Source organism: Eubalaena glacialis, chromosome 15, assembly GCF_028564815.1.
Source record: "Eubalaena glacialis isolate mEubGla1 chromosome 15, mEubGla1.1.hap2.+ XY, whole genome shotgun sequence".
NCBI lineage: Eukaryota > Metazoa > Chordata > Mammalia > Artiodactyla > Balaenidae > Eubalaena > Eubalaena glacialis.
The window spans coordinates 85,501,516-85,516,608 of NC_083730.1; the positions used below are offsets into that span (position 1 = coordinate 85,501,516).

At 42.0% G+C, this 15,093-nt stretch overlaps 1 non-coding gene and 1 pseudogene across 1 annotated transcript; both read left to right on the forward strand.

Annotated features, from left to right (window-relative positions):
- Positions 1-280: 280 nt before the first annotated feature.
- On the forward strand, positions 281-411 carry LOC133076074 (small nucleolar RNA SNORA24). Its single transcript, XR_009697483.1, has one exon. It is a non-coding gene; the product is annotated as a small nucleolar RNA SNORA24 (small nucleolar RNA).
- A 6,256-nt stretch (positions 412-6,667) lies between these two features.
- On the forward strand, positions 6,668-7,261 carry LOC133075719 (myelin-associated neurite-outgrowth inhibitor-like; annotated as a pseudogene).
- Positions 7,262-15,093: the final 7,832 nt, after the last annotated feature.

Genomic DNA, 15,093 nt, shown 5'->3' on the forward strand with positions numbered 1-15,093 from the left:
CACACAAATAGTCTTGAAGCTTTTACCTTGTTTGGGTGAGAGATTTATCTTCTGTGCTTATAAAAAATATGTTGTGGGGAGGAATAATGATTTACCTAATTAAGTTAGCTTTGTACATCTCCCTCAAGCTCTAGTCCCTTGCCAGGTATTCGAGTATACATAGAAAAACGTACACCAAAATCCTCCCCAAAGAAAATAAATCAAACTGTCCAAAGATTAAATACTAAGGACAGTAAATTAAATTCTCTGTAGCTTAATCTGAATTAAGAATCTTATGCTTCTCTATGTATCTTCGAGACCTGTCAGCTGTGGCAGTCTCCCTTCCTAGCCATGGAAGAGCATATTCTTGTTTATTGGCAAAGTTGTCACCATTTAATTGGTATCACATTCTGACTTGTACAAGTAACATTCTTCACTTTAAAAACCTGGAGGGTGGGCTTCTCTGGTGGTGCAGTGGTTACGAATCTGCCTGCCAATGCAGGGGACATGGGTTCGAGCCCTGGTCCGGGAAGATTTCACATGCTGCAGAGCAACTAAGCCCATGTGCCGCAACTACTGAGCCTGCACTCTAGCGCCTGCGAGCCACAACTACTGAAGCCCGGGTGCTTAGAGCCCGTGCTCCGCAGCAAGAGAAGCCACTGCAATGAGAAGCCCGCACACCGCAATGAACAGTAGCCCCCGCTCGCCACAACTAGAGAAAGCCCGCCTGCAGCAATGAAGACCAAACACAGCCAGGAAAAAAAAAACAAAAAAACCCTGGAGGGTACTGGGTTATTGGGCAAACTTCTAACTACTGTTCAAATGTTTCTAGGAAACTGAACTAATTGTTCCAATGGATGATGGAAAACGTAGCAAGATATCAAGAAATCCAAAGCAATATGGGTGAAGTCTTATTTAGCATCCTGCAGTACACTGCCAAACATGATTTTAAATCTCAAGCATGGTATTCAAGTGGAGAATAAATGAGTTTCCTTGCTGTAAAAAAAAAAAAAAAAAAAAGAATCTTATGCTTATAGTGTTTCTATGGAGTTAGTAACTATATTCGTTTCCTATTGATGCTGTAACAAACTATGACAAATTCAGTGGCTTAAGAAAACACAAATATATTATTTTACAGTTCTGGAGATCAGAAATCCAAAATGGGTCTAATGGGCCAAAATCAAGGTGTTGGCAGGCTGTGTTCCTTCAGGAGGCGCTGGGGGGAATCCATTTCTTGCCTTTTCCAGAAAGCTTCATTGTTTGGCTCATGGCCTCCAATTAGCAATTTCATCACTCTCACCTGTGCTTCTGTTGTCACAGGCCTTTTCTGACTCTGACCTTCAGCCCCTCTTCCATTTTTTAAGAACACTTGTGATTAAACTCACCTGGATAATTCAGGCTACTCTCCCCGTCTTAAAATCCTTAACTTAATCACATCTGCAAAGTCCCTTTTGCCATATAAGTAACACAGTCACAGGTTGCAGGGATTTGAACACTGATATCCTCAGGGGGATCATTATTCTGCCCCCCACAGTAATTAAGAAAGTTATCATCTGGGAAAGTTATCAGATTTGATACTAATGGGACTGTATCTTCAGGTCCTATTTTCCTGAGTCTGTTGGGTAATCCTTCCAAATATTTAGGTATCTAATAGTTTCCAAGTAAATTTGAGAAGATATTACATCGTATGCTAATGTCGGGGAACATGATGAAATGTATGGGGGTTCCAATAACTAGCATCTCCACAAGCATGACTTCTCCCATTTCAAGATGACCCCCACAATCCTCATTATCCCTTAAACTTACATAACATACCAAGCAATGGAACCATAAAAATAGTCCCACATAATATTACACAATGATTTAGTGGACAAAGTGATTTCACAGCATTTTAAAGCTACATAATGAAATATTTAAGAGCAAAGATTCTGGAATCAGACAGACATGGACTCAAATCCTGACTGAACCCCTTGCATGATCTAAGTTTCAGTTTTACTCCTCAGTGCCCACCTAGGTTCACATGAGACCAAGTGAAAGGAAGCCTATAAAGCTTTTAGCAGCATATTAGCTGTTGGTATTACTATCATAAAGGCGATATCATATTTGACACAATAACACCGATCCCCATATTACATATAAAGAAACATACTCCCGGGTTTCCCTGGTGGCACAGTGGTTAAGAATCCGCCTGCCAATGCAGGGGACACGGGTTCGAGCCCTGGTCCGGGAAGATCCCACATGCCGCGGAGCAACTAAGCCCGTGCACCACAACTACTGAAGCCCGCGTGCCTAGAGCCTGTGCTCCGCATCAAAAGAAGCCATCGCAATGAGAAGCCCGTGCACCACAACTAGAGAAAGCCTGTGCGCAGCAACAAAAGACCCAACGCAGCCTAAATAAATAACTAAATAATAAAATTAATTTATTAAAAAAAAAAGAAACATACTCCCCAAAAGTAAATAGCTCATCTAAGAATGCATAACTAGTAAATAATCATATATATCCCAGTGCCTGGCACACACTGTATCCACTCCTGAATACCTTTGTTTTCAGTAATATCAGATACAACCCCCGCAAGTCGACCTCACAACTGCTCCATCACCTCTTGTATTCACAGTTTTTTTCCTATCCATCCTCTATTCTCTGTTGCCTACCAAAGGATGTGGTCTCTGAGGACTCTATATTACCCTGAAACCAAATGTCAAATGTGCTGAGATTTTAAGACACAGTTTCAGAAACAGGTCCAGCTCATCTGCAAGAATATCATACTTCCCATTTTCTCCATTTTGATAAGCTATAATTCCCCCCACCCACTGAATGGGAGGAAACATTTGCAGATCATATATCTGATAAGGAATTGCAGCTGCAATATATAAAGAACACTTACAACTTAAAATAGACAAATAACCCAATTAAGAAATGGGCAAAGGATCTGAACAGACATTTCTCCAAAGATGTACAAGTGGCCTATAAGCACCTGAAAAGCTCAAGATTAATCATTATGAAAATGCAAACTAAACATTTATATATATATACACATTTACATATACATATTTGAGTGTAGGCCAGTTATATTTCATACTAATTTCTTTCAGGGCTCCTAACGGGATATTAGAAAATATTTCTTTTTAAAGGGACTTTGAGTCTGATAGGTTGAGACCCACTGATCTAGCAGATATGGTCAACATACAGCCTATTAGATATGGAACATACGGCTATGTTCCACACCGGCTTTAGCCTCAAGGACTCCATGGGGAAAGCAACAGTAAAATTATAAAGTGATTTATTCCTCACTTCTGCTACCAACTTGTTCTTTATTTAGGGAATGTGCTGTTTCTGGAGATATATAATTACACATTTGGAGCACATGCATCTGTCATTATGTTATACAATGACAGATTTTACAATGTCTACGTGCCAGATAAGTGAATCTTACATCTATAAATGCCTGAACATTAATTTAAACGTTTTTTTCATTGAAGCATACAGCTTCATCTGACTGGCCTTTTGCATCTCGAGGCCATTGTAATGACCGTGCTATAACCAAACGACACCCTAATATGCACTGAGGTCAGCCACTGCTGGCCTCGCAACTAAATGGTAACAGACTGATGAGCTTTTTGGAGTTCTTTTGGAGCTTTTTATAGGAACTTATTCCTTTTTATGGACTATTAATCTATTTATTGCTGCTCTTAGCATTGGTGGCCTCAAGCAGTGCCTCCCATCTCTAATTCGCTGCATTCATACAAACATTTGTTTTAACGCCCACATTACCAGTGACTGACAGTACATTTTTCATGTCTTGGAACCTAGCGCTATAGCCAAAGCCTTTTCAATCCCAACTTTCAAAAGCCTTCTAGCTTAAGAAAAAAACCGAACATTTATTATAAGCTTATGGGGGTACCTTAAGGGCAAAAGTGAACCAAGGAGGCAGAACCAGGAAGTAGAAACTCAGCAGAAACCAAAGAGGCCATTTTCTTAGTATTGCTCACCTCTGCTCCCTTTGGCTGTCCAGTTTCTTTCTTTTGCTTCTGTAAACTCCCCTTCTTGGCTTCTCCATAAACATGACTCTGCCACAAACCCTGAGGTTACATCAGCTCGGTTCTGGTCACTTGCAGAGAACAAAGAGCTGCCTCTCTCCCAGTGCCAGTCCCAGAGGAGAGAATCAGATTGGCCCTTTTGGGTTAGGTTTCCCTGTGGTCCAATTGATAAGTTCATGTAGTATAAAAATGGCTGCTGGGGCCACCTCTGTGAGGAAGGGCAGTTTTTAGAGGAAGAATGTTGTGATAAACTGGCTTACCATGCATCAAAGGAAACGGACAATCCAGACTGTTGGAACTTTGTCTAAAATAAAAATAATTTCTGTGTGAGGGTCTGAGGTGCTCCCCTATGAAGAAAGAACATGAGGTTTGGCCCCATTATTATGTGGTAGGTACTTTTTTTCTGAGGCCCTTGATTGTCTACTCCCTGTTTCTTTCTTTCTTTCTTCCTTTCTCTTTCTTTCTTTCTTTCTTTCTCTTTCTTTCTTTCTTCCTTCCTTCCCTCCTTCCTTCCTTTCTTTCTTTCTTTTTCTTCCTTCCTCTCTTTCTTTTTTTAATTTGATATAATTCACATACCATAAAAGCCACCTTTTTATTTTTTTAATTTTGTGTTATTAAAATAATTTTATTTATTTATTTATTTTGGCTCGCCGGGTCTTAGTTGTGGCACACGGGATCTTTGTTGCGGCATGCAGCCTTCTTAGTTGGGCATGCAAACTCTTAGTTGCTGCATGCATACGGGATCTAGTTCCCCGACCAGGGATCGAACCTAGGCCCCCTGAATTGGGAGCACAGAGTCTTACCCACTGGACCACCAGGGAAGTCCTGCAACCTTTTTAAAATGTACAAATCAGTGACTTTTAGTAGATTCACAAGCGTTCTGCAACTATCACCATTATCTGTTTTCCAGACCATTTTCATGATCCCAGATGGGAACCTCATACTCGGTAGCAATCACTCCCCATTATTTCTTTCCCCCAGTCCTAAGCAACCACGGATCAACTCTCTGTCTCTGTGGATTTGCCTATTCTGGGCATTTCATAAAAATAGAATCATACAATATGTAGCCTTTTGTACTTGGCTTCTTTCACTTAGCATAGTTTTCAAGGTTCATACACATTGTAGCATGTGTCAGTGTTTCATTCCTTTTTATGGCTAAATATTCCATTGTATGGATAGACCACATTTTATTTATCCATTCATCAGTAGATGGACATTTAAGTTACTTCCACTTTTGGGGGCTTATGAATAATGCTACTATGAACATTCATGTACAAGTTTTTACATGAATGTATCTTTTTAAAAATTTTTGTTTATTTATTTATTTATGGCTGCGTTGGGTCTTTGTTGCTGCGGGCGGGCTTCCTCTAATTGCGTTGAGCGGGGGCTACCCTTCGCTGTGGTGCACAGGCTTCTTATTGCGGTGGCTTCTCTTGTTGTGGAGCACGGGCTCTAGGAGCGAGGGCTTCAGTAGTTGTGGCACGTGGGTTCAGTAGTTGTGGCTTGCAGGCTTAGTTGCTCCGCAGCATGTGGGATCTTCCTGGACCAGGGCTCGAACCTGTGTCCCCTGCATTGGCAGGCGAATTCTTAACCACTGTGCCACCAGGGAAGCCCCAAAATGTTTTCTTAAAGCAGCTGCACCATTTTACTTTCCCACCAGCAGTATATGAATACTCCAATTTCTCCAGCCTTGCCATCTTTTTGATGGTCGATTGTTTTGATTATACCCATGCTAGTGGGATGCAGTGGTATCTCACTGTGATTTTGATTTGCATTTCCCTAGTGACCAATGATATTGAACATCTTTTCATATCCTTATTGACCTTTTGTGTATCCGCTTTGTAGAAATGTCTGTTCAAACCTTTTGCCCATTTTTAGTTGGGTTGTCATTTTACTGATGAGTTATAAGAGTTAAGGAACTCTTTAAGATTTTAGACCCTTCTCAGATATATGATTTTTCCCATTCTGTGGGTTGTCTTCTTTTTCTCAATAATGGCCTTTGATGCACAAAAGTTTTAAATTTTGATAAAGTCCAATTTATCTACTTTTTTTCTTTTGTCACCTGAACTTCAGGTGTCATATCTAAAAAACCACTGCCTAATTCAAGGTCACAAAGATTTACACCTATGTCTTCATATGACTCATAGTTTTAACTCTTACATTTAGGTCTTTGATCCATTTTGAGTTAATTCTCATATATGGTAAGAGGTAGGGGTCCAACTTCATCATTTGCATGTGGATATCCAGTTGTTCCAGCACCATTTGTTGAAAAGACTATTCTTTCCTTGTTGAGTTGTCTTAACATCTTTACTAAAAATCTTGGTTTTTTTTTTTAAGCTAAATTCCCAGAGTTGCTCAATAACTCACTACACTCAGCCAAGCATACGATATGCAACTGAATGTGATTAAGATTATGTGAAGGGCGGCTGCGCAGCGTCGGCAGGGAGCGCGGGCTGCGAAGAGGCGGGCCGGACCGAGCTGGGCGAGGGGGAACGCGGACCGGGGAGACCACGGCGGCAACCTGGGCCTCGCGGCTCAGCCGCGCATCGGAGCAGGCCTCCGCGGCGCGCGCCCCTCGCCGAGCCCGCCCCGGGCCGGCGAGCGCTGGTCACCGAGGCCCAGGCCGCTGCCGCGGCGAGTTCTTGAAATCATGAATCCTGTTTATAGCCCGGGTTCTTCTGCGGTTCCCTATGCAAATACCAAAGAAATTGGTTATCCAGCTGTTTCCCCATGGGTTACGCAGCAGCTCCTGCCTATTCCCCCAACACGTACCCTGGAGCGAATCCTACCTTCCAAACAGGTTACACTCCTGGCACACCTTACAAAGTGTCCTGTTCCCCCACCAGCGGGGCGGTGCCACCGTACTCCTCCTCCTTCAACCCCTACCAGACCGCTGGACACACCGTGCGAAGTGCCTACCCCCAGCAGAGCGCGCACGCACAGCAAGGCACGTACTACCCCCAGCCCCTGTATGCAGCACCCCCTCACGTCATCCACCACACCACAGTGGTGCAGCCCAACGGCATGCCAATGCCAGCGACGGTGTCCCCTGCTCCCATCCCTCTGCCTAGAGGCAACGGGGTCACCATGGGCACGGTGGCAGGGACCACTATAGCCATGTCAGCGGGTACCTTGCTGACTGCCCACCCACTCCCCAACTCCTGTCGCCCCCCACCCCGTCACTGTGCCCACTTATCGGGCCCCAGGAACACCCACCTACAGCTATGTGCCCCCTCAGTGGTGATCATCCTGCAAACGTTTGCGGATGGAGCTGTGCAGTCACATCGTGGAGGTTCCACAGCTGGTGCTGCAGGCCTTGTGCCTCCAACCAGGACTTTCTTCTTAATGCTCTTGACACTTAGCTAAACACTACTACGGCCGGCCCAGCAGGTCCCAGCGCCCTCAGTCTCCAACTGACTCTGTGGGTTGGTCTTAAAGCAAATCCTATTTGGTGGGCTGCCAGGCAATTTTTTAGCTGACTGTAATGATAAAAAAGGGAGTATTAATCTATTCTGAATCATATCTAGCTGAATGCATGTTTAAAAAAAAAAAAAACACAAAAACAAAGCTTGTTCCATCTACCTGCAGTGACTGATGCAGAACCATCATATGCAAAATCCAAAGGAATGGAAAAGTATTTTACAACTTGTATCATTAATGCACTCTTGTAATGTATGCAAAGTCTTAAAGTTATAAGTGTTAAAGTGAATTTCTTCACAGAGCATCTGAAATCTCTTCGATGATTCTTCAGCCTTTTGGGGTTGACGTGGGTTGCCAATTGGAAACATGGACTTCTACTTTCCACCCATCTGTTCCTTTTGCACGGACTGCACTGGGAGAGAGTTGCAGGGACAGGGAGAGTGTGGGGAGGCCACCGCTGCCTGGGGTGCAGCCAGGTTAATGGCTTTCTCTCCATTTAGGCGTGTGGGGTCAGTGTGATGTGGACGTCCTTAGGGATTACCATGAATCCAGTTAGGGACAAAAGGTGGTTTATGTATCAGCAAAGCAATTTTCTCTGCTATATAAATTTTCATTACAAATCTCTTACAGATAGAGATGATGCTTTCTATATGTTAAATGGAAAAGTCCTATGTAGAGCGAAATTATTTTCCTGGGATGGAAGATATGTGAAAGAGAACCAGCCACACTTGGAGAAGGTATTGGCCTCTCCTTTATTTAGCTTAGAAAAATCATTCGTTCCCCCCCCACGCCCCCCCGCCGGGGGAAATGTTTGAGTCACCTGAAAACATATGTAGGCATTGTTGTTCTCCCTCCCACAACAAAGGGCAAAGACTTCATTCAGCTGTGTGTTATGAAGAAAGTTGTATATTTAAGAACTTTTAAAAGGGAACAGAACTTTATTGGATATTGATTGTTCCTTGTAGAGAGGCAGGGCTGTGGCTGTGTTTCGGCCCACGCACTTGATGGGGACTTGTCCTCTGAGACCATGTGGAGGGGACTCGTGGAGATGGCTGTGGGGAGGTGTGAGGGAAGAGCTGGCGCCTGTTGTCTGTGAGCCCCTTCGGCCATCTCTTCTTGCGGCCGAGGATACTCGGCACAAAGCACGTGTGGACAGCAAAGGGCCAGGCAGCATCAGAACGTGTTTGCCTGCCGGAACTTATTACAGAAAGGATTTTGTGTTTAAAATCTGAATATTGTACATAAGAAACCAAGAGGATTTTTTTGCCTAAATGTGCCCAACTTGTATCGATGGGTGTGTGTGTGTGTCTGTCCTCAGATGAAGTCAGAGGGGGTGGGGGGTGAGGGTTGTTCCCTTTCAGCGGTCTGTCAGGGGCGGGGGTGCCCCTGCTCCACCCCATCGTTGTTTCAAGCGCTGTGGGCCTCAGGTGGGGAGGGCACCTTACTCTCCTTACGGCTCCGGCAGCTGGTCGGGGCTCCAGCACTGGGGTGGCATTCAGCCCCGGATGGTGAGTGGGATACCTGACCCCTGAGCCTTTGGTAACCTTATTTTTTATAATGAGTACTCTTCATAATTTTCTTTTTCACATTTTATTTTATAAGAAATTTAGGAATATTTTTGCATGGATCATTGTAAACAGAAGATTTATTTCTGTTTAACCTACCTTCGTATGTGTGTATTCGTGTGTGTGCGTGTGTGTGTGTGTGTGTGTGGCAGCCATTTACCCCAGGCACAGTGTCCACTTCTTCAACTCTTTGTTGGTAATTCCATCTGTGTAGTGGCCAGTTTGTAATATCGATATGTTCTCCAGGGCCTGAACTGATACAGTAACAGAGAAGCTGGTTTCCCCAGTTTGGTGTAATAAGTTAGGAGAAAATATGATTTTAGTATATGTTTTTTAAAAGTCCCAAACAGAGTGCACATACACAGATACACACATGCGACTACCTGTAAGGGTTAGAGTCATTTGAATTCAGGAGGAAGTTATGAGAAATTATATAGGCTATTTCTTCCAGCTTGCCTGAGACTTGGCACACAGAGGGTGAATGTTTTCACGAGCACTGAATTAAATGGTGTTTTCAAGAGAAAGAAAAGAGTGGGTTGCGTTTTCTCCCCATTTATATCAGCTTTATAAACACTTTCCCCCCTGTAATTTCTAAAAAAATCTTGTTTCCCTTTTGTGAAGTTGAGTTGGGAGACTTCATCAAATACTTTTGCATTATGGAATACATCTGTGTGGAAATCTTTTCAATTTTGAAACTATCAGGGCATCAGCTATCAAATGTGAAAGGTAGATCTTGTCTAGCAGGTAAGAATCTGGATATAATGAATAGTAACAAAACTATCATATGTTGTAATTTTAGCAGCATTTAGTTCCAGTAAAATTAAGGAATACAGCTTCTGTTATAAAGTTGCATAATTTGATATCCTAAGCACAATAGTAGAACATTCAGAGAAATTTTGCATTTTTTATATGTGACATTCCTAATTTGAGAGTCTTTCAGCTAAATTACAGTTATTTTAGAAGTTGAGACAGGCAAATAAAGGAACTAATTCCTATAAACATAGATATCATTGTGGACATTTTTAAAAAATTTTGTTCTACAGCCTTCCCCTAAGGTTTAGAAGGTATGTTTCTCTGCTTAGGGAAACCTTGTTTGGATCTGGGCCAGATGAATGAACGTTTCACGATGAGTGATGGTCCCATCAGCTTGCTGCCTCCAGGGCCAGGGCCATTCGTGGTGACAAGCACAGAAGCGCTTCCAGAATCTTTTGTCTCTTGTGTTTGATCTTTTCTCAACATTCTTGTTGGTTTAGTTATTAGGCCTACCAGTTGTATTATATGACTCCGTTCCTTGAGTGCTATGCAAATGTAGTATTTACAGGAGCTGAGAGTGATCCTGAGCCGTGGGCTGGACACCTGGTCGGTACTCGGTACTCGCCCTGCCCTTCCCAAGCTGGGCATGCAGTGCCTCACTCCATCTGCTGGCATCGGCACTTCAAACAAGAGGAAATAGATTCTTGGGGCTTGGGATATACTAATCTCTGGTAGTGCTGTCCTGGCAGCAGGTGGTGAAAGGATGGCAGGAACCAGACGCATCAGTATTGGGGCCTGCTTTTTAAGAAGGAAACTCAGACTTCTTCACCTGTCCTTTGTAAACATTTGGAAACAGTATTACTCCGACCAGTTGGGCCACCTTCTCCCTATCTGGCAGCTAACAGCTGGACGCCCCAGTTCTTGCCAGCCTGGGCATTGCCCAGATGGGACAGGACGCCTGTCTGACATCCTCTGGCCGTGCAAGGGCAGGCTTAAGGGTGTGGGGCTTGAGGTGGGGTACAGCTTCTGGTTCTTCTCTTGGTGCTAAGGACGGGGTGTGTCTCTAGAGAGGAGTGGTTAGCGGAGGGGAAGGGTGGACTGCGTGACTCTCCTCTCTAGCACATTTCACATGTTGGTGTGTTTTTTTCTCCTGAGCTGTTTATTGCGCAACCTGAGCTTTCTGAAAGGAGCCTGCAGAGGACACGCTGCAGAGGAGGGTCTGATCTTTTCAGGTAGAAAGTTGCAGAGTTGATCTTACATGTTTCAGAGGATTTGCCTCTTTCCCCACCCTATTCACTTGAAGAACAGAAAACCTCTGAGGTAATCTTATTTGAATCCCCAGGACCAATGTCAAGTCACTTGGGACACGGAGACCAAGGAGAGGCTGGCATCTCTGTGCAGGGAGCCTGCAGTGAGCTTCAGGGGATGCTGTGCTCCCAGGATTGGTGTGTTGGAGATGACAAGTGTCTTATCTTGGTCTCCTGAGCCCTGTTTGAGTCTCCTGTAGGCCCTCGTGCAGACCAGCAGTCAGCAGAATAATTGGGCAGGACCTGAGGCCAGCTCTCATGTGTTCCTGGTGGGGTTACTGTGATGGCCACTCAAGAGGGACCCCAGGGAGCCACTGTTACTGACTAGGAAATGGTTCCTTTTTTTTTTTTTTTTTTTTTAAATCAGTCATCAATTTTATACACATCAGTGTATACATGTCAATCCCAATCGCCCAATTCAGCACACCACCATCCCCACCCCACCGCGGTTTTCCCCCCTTGGTGTCCATACGTTTGTTCTCTACATCTGTGTCTCAACTTCTGCCCTGCAAACCGGTTCACCTGTACCATTTTTCTAGGTTCCACATATGTGCGTTAATATACGATATTTGTTTTTCTCTTTCTGACTTACTTCACTCTGTATGACAGTCTCTAGATCCATCCACGTCTCAACAAATGACTCAATTTCGTTTCTTTTTATGGCTGAGTAATATTCCATTGTATATATGTACCACAACTTCTTTATCCATTCGTCTGTCGATGGGCATTTAGGTTGCTTCTATGACCTGGCTATTGTAAATAGTGCTGCAATGAACATTGGGGTGCATGTGTTTTTTTGAATTACGGTTTTCTCTGGGTATATGCCCAGTAGTGGGATTGCTGGATCATATGGTAATTCTATTTTTAGTTTTTTAAAGAACCTCCTTACTGTTCTCCATAGTGGCTGTATCAATTTACATTCCCACCAACAGTGCAAGAGGGTTCCCTTTTCTCCACACCCTCTCCAGCATTTGTCGTTTGTAGATTTTCTGATGATGCCCTAACCAGTGTGAGGTGATGCCTCATTGTAGTTTTGATTTGTATTTCTCTAATAATTAGTGATGTTGAGCAGCTTTTCATGTGCTTCTTGGCCATCTGTATGTCTTCTCTGGAGAAATGTCTATTTAGGTCTTCTGCCCATTTTTGGATTGGGTTGCTTGTTTCTTTAATACTGAGCTGAATGAGCTGTTTATATATTTTGGAGATTAATCCTTTGTCCATTGATTCGTTCGCAAATATTTTCTCCCATTCTGAGGGTTGTCTTTTCGTCTTGTTTATGGTTTCCTTTGCTGTGCAAAAGCTTTGAAGTTTCATTAGGTCCCATTTGTTTATTTTTGGTTTTATTTCCATTACTCTAGGAGGTGGATCAAAAAAGATCTTGCTGTGATTTATGTCAAAGAGTGTTCTTCCTGTTTTCCTCTAAGAGTTTTATAGTGTCCGGTCTTACATTTAGGTCTCGAATCCATTTTGAGTTTATTTTTGTGTATGGTGTTAGGGAGTATTCTAATTTCATTCTTTTACATGTAGCTGTCCAGTTTTCCCAGCACCACTTATTGAAGAGACTGTCTTTTCTCCATTGTATATCTTTGCCTCCTTTATCATAGATTAGTTGACCATAGGTGCGTGGGTTTATCTCTGGGCTTTCTATCTTGTTCCATTGATCTATATTTCTGTTTTTGTGCCAGTACTATATTGTCTTGATTACTGTAGCTTTGTAGTATAGTCTGAAGTCAGGGAGTCTGATTCCTCCAGCTCCATTTTTTTCCCTCAAGACTGCTTTGGCTATTCGGGGTCTTTTGTGTCTCCATACAAATTTTAAGATGATTTGTTCTAGTTCCGTAAAAAATGCCATTGGTAATTTGATAGGGATTGCATTGAATCTGTAGATTGCTTTGGGTAGTATAGTCATTTTCACAATATTGATTCTTCCAATCCAAGGACATGGTATATCTCTCCATCTGTTGGTATCATCTTTAATTTCTTTCATCAGTGTCTTATAGTTTTCTGCATACAGGTCTTTTGTCTCCCTAGGTAGGTTTATTCCTAGGTATTTTATTCTTTTTGTTGCAATGGTAAATGGGAGTGTTTCCATAATTTCTCTTTCAGATTTTTCATCATTAGTGTATAGGAATGCAAGAGATTTCTGTGCATTAATTTTGTATCCTGCAACTTTACCAAATGCATTGATTAGCTCTAGTAGTTTTCTGGTGGCATTTTTAGGATTCTCTATGTATAGTATCATGTCATCTGCAAACAGTGACAGTTTTACTTTTTCTTTTCCAATTTGTATTCCTTTTATTTCTTTTTCTTCTCTGATTGCCATGGCTAGGACTTCCAAAACTATGTTGAATAATAGTGGTGGGAGTGGACATCCTTGTCTCGTTCCTGATCTTAGAGGAAATGCTTTCAGTTTGTCACCGTTGAGAATGATGTTTGCTGTGGGTTTGTCATATATGGCCTTTATTATGTTGAGGTAGGTTCCCTCTATGCCCACTTTCTGGAGAGTTTTTATCATAAATGGGTGTTGAATTTTGTCAAAAGCTTTTTCTGCATCTATTGAGATGATCATATGGTTTTTATTCTTCAATTTGTTAATATGGTGTTTCACATTGATTGATTTGCGTATACTGAAGAACCCTTGCATCCCTGGGATAAATCCCACTTGATCGTGGTGTATGATCCTTTTAATGTGTTGTTGGATTCTGTTTGCTAGTATTTTGTTGAGGATTTTTGCATCTATATTCATCAGTGATATTGGTCTGTAATTTTCTTTTTTTGTAGTATCTTTGTCTGGTTTTGGTATCAGGGTGATGGTGGCCTCATAGAATGAGTTTGGGAGTGTTCCTTCCTCTGCAATTTTTTGGAAGAGTTTGAGAAGGATGGGTGTTAGCTCTTCTCTAAATGTTTGATAGACCTTTTTTTTTTTTTTAATGATTTTTGAATACTGCTTTTTTTTTTTTTAGACCATTCTCATAGTACTTTTTTAAAACTTAAGCCAGCATTGTCTTCCAGTGTTAAAGGTACCCCTCACCTCTGCACTGAACTTCAGGTGTCAAACAATACAAAGGAACATCCATCCTGAGCCAATTACATTATGTGTAAATTCATACTATTTTAATTTTTTATGCAATCTGATGAGTAGATGAGCTCAGACTTAAAATTCTTAAAAGCACGTTTATTGTAACAAGAATTGTTATGTATTAATACTGCAGTTTTCAATAAAGATTGACTTGTGTTGCAAAAAAAAAAAAAAAAAGATTATGTGAAAAATCCCAACTGTAATCAGCAGTCACTTTTACTTTATAAACTAGGATTACTCTGGCTAGTGCACTGGATATATTCACTATCTTAATTGTGCTGATGGTTTCATGTGTGTGTACATATGTCAAACTTATAAAATTGTATAATTTAAATATGTGCAGTTTACTGTATGTCAATTATGCCTCAAGAGAGCTGTTTTTAAAAAGAGATAAACTCAGGGCAAGAGTGTAAATGAAACAATTTTTTTTTTTCCTAATCATTTTTCAGGATCACCTTCTCTGGTTGGGCCTAAGGTTACACTACCAACTAGGCACTTACAAAAACTTTTATTTGTACATTTCTCTTAACTGACTTTGTTCAAAAACACAAACAAACCATTTAAATTCAAGATCTGTAAGGCTAGGACCATCTCATTACTATGGGGTAAGTATTCACGAGAGCTGTAAATGCGTTTTGACTCTTAAGGAAAAGTATTTTTAAGCTTCTTTCCAGTGAGAATTTAGTGACTGGGTTTTTCTTTTCTACATAGAATTTAAGTCCCCCCAGTTACACAAAGCTCCATTTTGGCAGAGACTTTATCTGTCTGTTCACCCTCATATGCCTAGCATCTAGAACACTGTTAAGCACACAACAGGCACTCAGTAAATACCTGTCAAAGAATGAATAAAATCCCACTTAAACTGTCACCACCTTTTCCTGGGACCATTTTGAACTGAGGCAGGTGGCAGCTCTATTCCTCCTGTTAACATGACAAGTCCATCTCCAGAGGC